The sequence below is a fragment of the Neodiprion pinetum genome, chromosome 4 (genome assembly GCF_021155775.2).
Source record: "Neodiprion pinetum isolate iyNeoPine1 chromosome 4, iyNeoPine1.2, whole genome shotgun sequence".
Lineage (NCBI taxonomy): Eukaryota > Metazoa > Arthropoda > Insecta > Hymenoptera > Diprionidae > Neodiprion > Neodiprion pinetum.
This window is the reverse complement of record NC_060235.2, coordinates 23,815,638-23,826,576: the sequence shown is the minus strand read 5'-3', so window position 1 is coordinate 23,826,576 and position 10,939 is coordinate 23,815,638. Positions and strand designations below refer to the sequence as shown.

Below are 10,939 nucleotides of genomic sequence, written 5' to 3'. Positions count from 1 at the left end.
AAAATACTTTTTACTGGCCGTATAATGAAACAATGTGGGTTGTAGATCGAATAAGTGCCATAAGTAAAAAGGGCGTTAAAGCGAATTGTCGTATAGAGAGCGAACGTATAGAGAGGTGTACTTATGGGTATACTCATTTTTTAATTAAACATTGCAACAGATAAAACCAGCGCTACGAGCGACGCCGTAGGAGTAGGAGTAGGAGTAGGGGTAGGATCAGAGGTAGAAGTAGCCTTACTATTTCTTCATTTTTCGACCAAAAATTTTTAGTCTTAGATTCGATTTAAATGACCCTTATCTGACCAATTGAACCCCCAGGAACTCACAAAACGCAGCGAACAGAGCGTCGGATCAACAGGAGAGAAATACGAAGGAAAAAGCACCTGCTGAAATATGTCGAAAACGCTGGTTCTCGTTTTTTGGCTATAACTCATGATCCGTTTATCGCAGCGTATTGGGACTGCGCCCAATCGATTTCTCTCGCAAAATTACGTCGGAATAGTGCATGAAAGAATTTATTCCAGCTACCTGGTGCAACTCGACTTTAGGGACAAGTGCTCCGTAGTTTCTACGCTCCAGGTCCGCTACCTGATGAAACTCGACTCTCGGAGGACAAGGAAGACGAGGAGAACAAGGTGGACGAAGAGAACAAGGATTTCTGCACGGTGAGTATAACATTTTTCTACTATTCAATGGCAATTGTGATTTTATTCTATCCAAAATTTTTGAACTTGTTATGTTTGCAATAAATTATTTCAATTCATATTTCGCCCAAGTCGTAATTCAGTAGCTATCATCGTGCTAGTAAAATTTCTATAATTTTTTCTAATTTTCTCATAATCTTCTTGGTAAAATCTGTCCATAAAAAAATGATATTATTCGTTACATAATATTTTTGATGTGTTCTAATACTGAAAATATTTATTACTATTCCATGTATAACCCGAGGTCGTTATCGGTGGGTGTTCGAGGTGGTCTGAGGTGGACAAGAAGGAGGACGAGGAAGACGTGGAGAACAAGGTGGTGGAGGAGGACGAGGATTTATGCTCGGTGAGTAAAACATTTTTATAATATCTGATGGCAATTGTAATTATATTTCATCTAAAATATTTCAAACTTGTCATGTACACAGTGAATTATTTCAATTCATTTTTTGTGCAAGCACATATTTAGTAGCTCATGAAATTTATTACGTATTAATAGATTACTAATTATATTAATCCTTACATAATACTTTTGATGTGTTCTTGTACTGAAAATATTTATTACCATTCCAGTTATAACCCGAAGTGGTTAGCAGTGGTCGTCGGGGGTGGTTGGCGGTGGTTGGAGGTGGTCGAGCTGGACGAGGTGGAGGACGAGGATTCGTGCTCGGTGAGTTTAACATTTTTACAATATTTGATGAAGTAGAATCAGCATCAGGAGTAGGATCAGGGGAAGATGTAGAAATAGGAGTAGAAGTAGGAGTAGTGGTAGGAATAGGACTCGGAGTAGGAATATGAGTAGAAGTAGGAATAGTAGGAGTTGGAGTGGGATTAGGAGTAGGAGTAGTCGGAGTAGGAATAGGAGTAGTCGTCGTAGTAGGAGTAGGACTAGGAGCAGAAGTAGGTAGGGCGGGGTGGGTCGTGTGAGGGGCGGGGAGGGGTGGGAAGGGGATATTATCATATCAAGTTATCAGTAATAAGCAATTGCAGGTAAAATATTAGCTTACTTTTGTAAGTATTTATGAATATAGCCTCTATGAATATTCATTGTTGATATATAGGGTCTGGCAACGTACCTACTTTCTGTAAGAGATGTTGAAGATTTTTAACATAATTATGTTTCAGTTCTGTGCCCCACCTAGTGATCCACTAGTACATATCCTCCGACGTGACATCGCTGTGCTACGTGTAAAGAAGAAAAGATTGATTAAGATGCAATTGCTCCTCTCTTCTTGCCATTGTGCTTTCAGCCATTGTTGTGCCGTGTGTTTAAAATTTAGGACAGTATATAATATAGAATAACAGGTACAGCTACGAATATAACACTACAATAAATCTTATAGAAATGAGCTCTCATTGAGATTTCTCTGTATTTATAACTCGACGCGAGAAGACAAAAATCAATGTAATGCCATCTGTAAGGTAATTTGACTCGTGTTTGCAGCACGAGAACTCGTTGGGCATTTTGTGGTGAAATTTGAAAAATTATTGTACAAGAAATTAAATAACTATAAAAATGGAGAAATAATATTATCTCTAATAGTGAATGTAGCTAATACAGCTTTAACCGTATATTGATTATGTTAATGATCTATTGTGACAAGATCGGAATTAGATAAGCTCTCTAAATACTCTTTTCTAGACTATTAATTTATATCATGTATATGTAAATGTATATTTCTTCAGTTTATACAATCACTGCACTAGGATTGCCCTTGCCACGTTTTATGGTGCGCTTGTGTAATTTGTATATTATTAACCTTACGTTTTACTCTATTTGCGACAAGTTGTGAGTGTTTCTGATTTTTTGGCAATTATTTATGTACATGCATGTGTATACTCGTATATGTATATGTATACTTATGCATGTGTATATACATATGTACACATATTTAAAACTAGATTTTTACAATAAACACAGAGGTTTTAGTACATTCACATACGGATTTCTGTGTATAGGTATACTTGAACTGAAATATCCTTATCTCTAATACGGAGTTCTTCGTAATTCGCATTTGTTCTTGTAACCCAATGTCCTACATACGATGGCAAAAATCGAGATCCAACTTAACTGAGTCTCAAAGCTCTGTTGACATAAAAGCAGCTATTTGATAGAAATTATAGTTTATAGTTTACACAGCCCATTGCATGATATTTCATTACAAATACATATGTTTCAATGTATTTAGGAATAATTTATCAAATAAACGATAAAATTGATGCACCGGATCATCGTCGACTTTAACTTTTGAAATGTCCTACCATTTCCGAACACCTCCAACCATCCTATTTACCTACATTACCAGATTAGCTATGATATGAAAAGAGAAGAATTATTCATTTCGAAATGGGATTCTATTCGACGCGCGCTCGATGTATTCCATAACATTAGTATTCATAATTATTCGAACAACTTTTCATTTGCTCTCTCGATATTGAAGTTTCATAGGCATCGAATCGAAACGTTGTTTTAGCTGGTCGCAAGTAAAGTATCTGTGTTGGGTGGAGGAGCAGAATTGTTTTTCGAAAAGTATTCGGATGGAAAAAAATTCAGAGTAACTGTAATACATCACGGATGCGCCAAGTTTGATTAAGATGAAACGGATGCTTCGTATATGAGACGGTATTTAACGCTGCGTAGTGATTTAAAGACCTAGAAAGGTGATAGGGAGAGAAAGAACGACGCTTCTTAACATTCCGAGTGTATTTTAACACACATTTGAAAGATACGAGCGAAATTTTTCATCATCCAACAAGCCGAGCCGATCACTGAAGAATATATCCTCAGTCAACGGCTGACCATCGAAGGGCCTGGCCGCTTGAGTCTGGAATCGGCAGGAGAGATGAAGTGCGTATTTCTTGTATGAAACGTGAAAACTAAAAGCATTATACATCATATCATATCATCATACATCGTACACCATACATCATACACCATACATCATACATCATACATCGTACATCATACATCATCATACATAGTATCAGAGTTCGAAACCATAGTTTGGATGTCGGGCGTTCAGAAAGTGACGTCAGCAATTCAAAATCAGCTAGCCGAATTCCTCAGTCTGGAACGAACCGCGCAGTAGAGCGGACGGATGAGAGTCGCGCTCCGCAAACTTCGAGTACCGGGTTCTCAACCTCCCGGATCCCGCGCTTCGGGTCCGCTACGTATTTCGAGTACCGGGTTCTCAACCTCCCGGATCCCGCGCTTCGGGTCCGCTACGCGGTGAAACTCGACTTCCAGGATAAGCGCTCCGTGGTTCCTGGTTCACGTTTACAATAAATTATTTCAATTCGTTTTTCGCGCAACCCCAAATTCGGTAGCTGTCAGTCCGCTAATAAAATTTCTCGACTTCCAGGATAAGCGCTCCGTGGTTCCTTGTTCACGTTTACAATAAATTATTTCAATTCGTTTTTCGCGCAACCCCAAATTCGGTAGCTGTCAGTCCGCTAATAAAATTTCTCGACTTCCAGGATAAGCGCTCCGTGGTTCCTTGTTCACGTTTACAATAAATTATTTCAATTCGTTTTTCGCGCAACCCCAAATTCGGTAGCTGTCAGTCCGCTAATAAAATTTCTCGACTTCCAGGATAAGCGCTCCGTGGTTCCTGGTTCACGTTTACAATAAATTATTTCAATTCGTTTTTCGCGCAACCCCAAATTCGGTAGCTGTCAGTCCGCTAATAAAATTTCTCGACTTCCAGGATAAGCGCTCCGTGGTTCCTTGTTCACGTTTACAATAAATTATTTCAATTCGTTTTTCGCGCAACCCCAAATTCGGTAGCTGTCAGTCCGCTAATAAAATTTCTCGACTTCCAGGATAAGCGCTCCGTGGTTCCTGGTTCACGTTTACAATAAATTATTTCAATTCGTTTTTCGCGCAACCCCAAATTCGGTAGCTGTCAGTCCGCTAATAAAATTTCTCGACTTCCAGGATAAGCGCTCCGTGGTTCCTTGTTCACGTTTACAATAAATTATTTCAATTCGTTTTTCGCGCAACCCCAAATTCGGTAGCTGTCAGTCCGCTAATAAAATTTCTCGACTTCCAGGATAAGCGCTCCGTGGTTCCTGGTTCACGTTTACAATAAATTATTTCAATTCGTTTTTCGCGCAACCCCAAATTCGGTAGCTGTCAGTCCGCTAATAAAATTTCTCGACTTCCAGGATAAGCGCTCCGTGGTTCCTTGTTCACGTTTACAATAAATTATTTCAATTCGTTTTTCGCGCAACCCCAAATTCGGTAGCTGTCAGTCCGCTAATAAAATTTCTCGACTTCCAGGATAAGCGCTCCGTGGTTCCTGGTTCACGTTTACAATAAATTATTTCAATTCGTTTTTCGCGCAACCCCAAATTCGGTAGCTGTCAGTCCGCTAATAAAATTTCTCGACTTCCAGGATAAGCGCTCCGTGGTTCCTTGTTCACGTTTACAATAAATTATTTCAATTCGTTTTTCGCGCAACCCCAAATTCGGTAGCTGTCAGTCCGCTAATAAAATTTCTCGACTTCCAGGATAAGCGCTCCGTGGTTCCTGGTTCACGTTTACAATAAATTATTTCAATTCGTTTTTCGCGCAACCCCAAATTCGGTAGCTGTCAGTCCGCTAATAAAATTTCTCGACTTCCAGGATAAGCGCTCCGTGGTTCCTTGTTCACGTTTACAATAAATTATTTCAATTCGTTTTTCGCGCAACCCCAAATTCGGTAGCTGTCAGTCCGCTAATAAAATTTCTCGACTTCCAGGATAAGCGCTCCGTGGTTCCTGGTTCACGTTTACAATAAATTATTTCAATTCGTTTTTCGCGCAACCCCAAATTCGGTAGCTGTCAGTCCGCTAATAAAATTTCTCGACTTCCAGGATAAGCGCTCCGTGGTTCCTGGTTCACGTTTCCAATAAATTATTTCAATTCGTTTTTCGCGCAACCCCAAATTCGGTAGCTGTCAGTCCGCTAATAAAATTTCTCAACTTCCAGGATAAGGTTGCTGGGTGAGTAAAACACTTTTATAATATTTGATGGCAATTGTAATTATATTTCATCTGAAATATTACAAACTTGTCACATTTACAATAAATTATTTTAATTCATTTTTCGTGCAAGCACATATTCGGTAGCTATAAATAATCTTATACAATTTATTATATTATTAATTAATTAATTAATATTCTTATAATATTTAATGGCAATTGTAATTATATTTCATCTGAAATATTACAAACTTGTCACATTTACAATAAATTATTTCAATTCATTTTTCGTGCAAGCACATATTCAGTAGCTATGAATAATCTTGTACAATTTATTATATTATTAATTATTGATTAATTACATTAATCCTTACACAATATTTTTGATGTGTTCCTATACTAAAAATATTCATTACTATTCCAGGTATTACCCGAGGTGGTCGGAGGTGGACGAGGAGGACGAGCTGGACGAGGAGGAGGACCAGGTGGACGAGGAGGAGGACGAGGTGGACGAGGAGGAGGCGGGGTGGGTCGTGGGAGAGGACCTCTCCTCTCCTCAGAGGAGGGGAGGGGGCGGGGCAGGGAAGGGGGAGAGGTGGAAGGGAAGGGAAGGGAAGGGAAGGGAAGGGAAGGGAAGGGAAGGGAAGGGAAGGGAAGGGAAGGGAAGGGGTGGGGTGGGGTGGGGAGGGGAGGGGAGGGGAGGGGCAGGGGGGGAGGGGGTTGGGAGGCGGGAGGGCGGGAGGGAGGGAGGGAGGGAGGGAGGGAGGGAGGGAGGGAGGGCGGGAGGGTGAGGGAAGGGACGGGCGGGCGGGCGGGCGTGTTCTGCTCTATTAACTCTAATGGGCTTGCACTGACATCCGTCCCCTCCTTCCTTCCCCCCGCCCTCCCTCCCTCCCTCCCTCCCTCCCTCCCACCCACCCGCCCTCCCTCCCTCCCTCCCTCCCTCTCCCCCTCCCTCCCGCCCCCTCCCCGCCGCCCTCCCCTCCCCTCCCCACCCCTTCCCACCCCTTCCCATCCCTTCCCTTCCCCCTCCCCACCCACCTCTCCCCCTTCCCTGCCCCTCCCCCTCCCGTCCTCTGAGGAGAGGAGAGGTCCTCTCCCACGACCCACCCCGCCTCCTCCTCGTCCACCTCGTCCTCCTCCTCGTCCACCTGGTCCTCCTCCTCGTCCAGCTCGTCCTCCTCCTCGTCCACCTCCGACCACCTCGGGTAATACCTGGAATAGTAATGAATATTTTCAGTATAGGAACACATCAAAAATATTGTGTAAGGATTAATGTAATTAATCAATTAATTGATAATATAATAAATTGTACAAGATTATTCATAGCTACTGAATATGTGCTTGCACGAAAAATGAATTGAAATAATTTATTGTAAACGTGACAAGTTTGTAATATTTCAGATGAAATATAATTACAATTGCCATTAAATATTATAAGAATATTAATTAATTAATTAATAATATAATAAATTGTATAAGATTATTTATAGCTACTGAATATGTGCTTGCACGAAAAATGAATTGAAGTAATTTATTGTAAACGTGACAAGTTTGTAATATTTCAGATAAAATATAATTACAATTGCCATTAAATATTATAAGAATATTAATTAATTAATTAATAATATAATAAATTGTATAAGATTATTTATAGCTACTGAATATGTGCTTGCACGAAAAATGAATTGAAATAATTTATTGTAAACGTGACAAGTTTGTAATATTTCAGATGAAATATAATTACAATTGCCATCAAATATTATAAAAGTGTTTTACTCACCCAGCACAAATCCTCGTCCTCCTCGTCCTGAATCACCGAGATTACCCCTAACTACCTCCAACGAAAACCGCCAACCACCTCGAGTTATACCTCGAATACTAATAAATATTTTCAGTGTGAAAACAAATCAAAAATAATGTGTAAGGTTTGATATAATTTTTTTATCGACATATTTTACCAAAAAGATTATAAGAAGATTGTAAAGTTATAGAAATTTTATTAGCGGACTGACAGCTACCGAATTTGGGGTTGCGCGAAAAACGAATTGAAATAATTTATTGTAAACATGAACCAGGAACCACGGAGCGCTTATCCTGGAAGTCGAGAAATTTTATTAGCGGACTGACAGCTACCGAATTTGGGGTTGCGCGAAAAACGAATTGAAATAATTTATTGTAAACGTGAACAAGGAACCACGGAGCGCTTATCCTGGAAGTCGAGAAATTTTATTAGCGGACTGACAGCTACCGAATTTGGGGTTGCGCGAAAAACGAATTGAAATAATTTATTGTAAACGTGAACCAGGAACCACGGAGCGCTTATCCTGGAAGTCGAGAAATTTTATTAGCGGACTGACAGCTACCGAATTTGGGGTTGCGCGAAAAACGAATTGAAATAATTTATTGTAAACGTGAACCAGGAACCACGGAGCGCTTATCCTGGAAGTCGAGAAATTTTATTAGCGGACTGACAGCTACCGAATTTGGGGTTGCGCGAAAAACGAATTGAAATAATTTATTGTAAACGTGAACCAGGAACCACGGAGCGCTTATCCTGGAAGTCGAGAAATTTTATTAGCGGACTGACAGCTACCGAATTTGGGGTTGCGCGAAAAACGAATTGAAATAATTTATTGTAAACGTGAACCAGGAACCACGGAGCGCTTATCCTGGAAGTCGAGAAATTTTATTAGCGGACTGACAGCTACCGAATTTGGGGTTGCGCGAAAAACGAATTGAAATAATTTATTGTAAACGTGAACAAGGAACCACGGAGCGCTTATCCTGGAAGTCGAGAAATTTTATTAGCGGACTGACAGCTACCGAATTTGGGGTTGCGCGAAAAACGAATTGAAATAATTTATTGTAAACGTGAACAAGGAACCACGGAGCGCTTATCCTGGAAGTCGAGAAATTTTATTAGCGGACTGACAGCTACCGAATTTGGGGTTGCGCGAAAAACGAATTGAAATAATTTATTGTAAACGTGAACCAGGAACCACGGAGCGCTTATCCTGGAAGTCGAGAAATTTTATTAGCGGACTGACAGCTACCGAATTTGGGGTTGCGCGAAAAACGAATTGAAATAATTTATTGTAAACGTGAACCAGGAACCACGGAGCGCTTATCCTGGAAGTCGAGTTTCACCGCGTAGCGGACCCGAAGCGCGGGATCCGGGAGGTTGAGAACCCGGTACTCGAAATACGTAGCGGACCCGAAGCGCGGGATCCGGGAGGTTGAGAACCCGGTACTCGAAGTTTGCGGAGCGCGACTCTCATCCGTCCGCTCTACTGCGCGGTTCGTTCCCGACTGAGGAATTCGGCTAGCTGATTTTGAATTGCTGACGTCACTTTCTGAACGCCCGACATCCAAACTATGGTTTCGAACTCTGATACTATGTATGATGATGTATGATGTACGATGTATGATGTATGATGTATGGTGTATGATGTATGGTGTACGATGTATGATGATATGATATGATGTATAATGCTTTTAGTTTTCACGTTTCATACAAGAAATACGCACTTCATCTCTCCTGCCGATTCCAGACTCAAGCGGCCAGGCCCTTCGATGGTCAGCCGTTGACTGAGGATATATTCTTCAGTGATCGGCTCGGCTTGTTGGATGATGAAAAATTTCGCTCGTATCTTTCAAATGTGTGTTAAAATACACTCGGAATGTTAAGAAGCGTCGTTCTTTCTCTCCCTATCACCTTTCTAGGTCTTTAAATCACTACGCAGCGTTAAATACCGTCTCATATACGAAGCATCCGTTTCATCTTAATCAAACTTGGCGCATCCGTGATGTATTACAGTTACTCTGAATTTTTTTCCATCCGAATACTTTTCGAAAAACAATTCTGCTCCTCCACCCAACACAGATACTTTACTTGCGACCAGCTAAAACAACGTTTCGATTCTATGCCTATGAAACTTCAATATCGAGAGAGCAAATGAAAAGTTGTTCGAATAATTATGAATACTAATGTTATGGAATACATCGAGCGCGCGTCGAATAGAATCCCATTTCGAAATGAATAATTCTTCTATTTTCATATCATAGCTAATCTGGTAATATAGGTAAATAGGATGTTTGGAGGTGTTCGGAAATGGTAGGACATTTCGAAAGTTAAAGTCGACGATGATCCGGTGCATCAAGTTTGTCGTTACAGATTTTCTTTTCCCATGAGGCATAGAGTATTCAACAACGATAATGCAGTCCTTAAAATTCATCATTCATCTCTGACTGGAAAGCTAATTCGCAAGGCGTGGTATTCTATTCTATCTGCATTATTAGAAAAATACCCGTACTCTACATACACTGTTTCTAATCTTTTGCTACATTTGGTTTAATCCCCATGCTTCCACAGCACGATTAGTCGGAAATGTTTTCGATTGTCCATAATAAAATAAAAGAAGTAACAAAGCTTAAATTTATTGTTAAAGCTCTAATGAATACATCAAACTGCGGTCGAATCAATTCATTTTTTATTTGCACATGACCTCTGTATATTTGATAAATTATTCCTAAATACATTGAAACATATATATTTATAATGAAATATCATGCAATTGGCTGTGTAAACTATAAACTATAATTTCTATCAAATAGCTGCTTTTATGTCAACAGGGCTTTGAGACTCAGTTCAGTTCGTCCTCGTCCTCGTCCACCTCCGACCACCTCCAACAATCGCCAACCACCTCGAACAACCACCGATAGCCACCTCGGGTTGTACCTGGAATAGCAATAAATATTTTCAGTATCAGAACACATCAAAAATATTACGTGAGGATTAATATTTGAAAAGTGCTCGAATAAATTTTTTCTGGCACTATTCGGACGCAATTTTGCGAGACAAATCGATTAAGCGCAGTCCTGATACGCTGCGAGCAGCGGATAAAAAGTTACAGCCAAAAAACCAGAACCTCAGATTTCGACATTTTTAAGCACGTGCATTTTCCTTCGTAACTTCTTTCCTGTTGGACCTACGCTCTTTTCGCTGCGATTTCTGAGTTTCTGAGGGTCCAATTGGTCAGATAAGGGTCATTTAAATCGAATCTGAGACCAAAAGTTTTTTGCCCCAAAAAAAAGTAAGGCTAATCCCTTTGCATATTTGGTAAAAATTTTCGCGATTTTCAAAAGTGCTGGAATAAATTAATTGTGGCACTGTTCCGACGTAATTTTGCGAGAGAAATCGATTGGGCGCAGTCCCAATACGCTGCGATCGACGCATCGAAAGTTACAGCCAAAAAACGATAACCTGT

At 40.3% G+C, this 10,939-nt stretch overlaps 1 long non-coding RNA gene across 1 annotated transcript; it reads left to right on the top strand.

The window, feature by feature from the left end:
- Positions 1 to 351: 351 nt before the first annotated feature.
- On the top strand, positions 352 to 2,936 carry LOC138190794 (uncharacterized). Its single transcript, XR_011176874.1, has 4 exons — positions 352 to 665; positions 949 to 1,050; positions 1,278 to 1,374; positions 1,830 to 2,936. It is a non-coding gene; the product is annotated as an uncharacterized lncRNA (long non-coding RNA).
- The last annotated feature ends 8,003 nt before the right edge of the window (positions 2,937 to 10,939 follow it).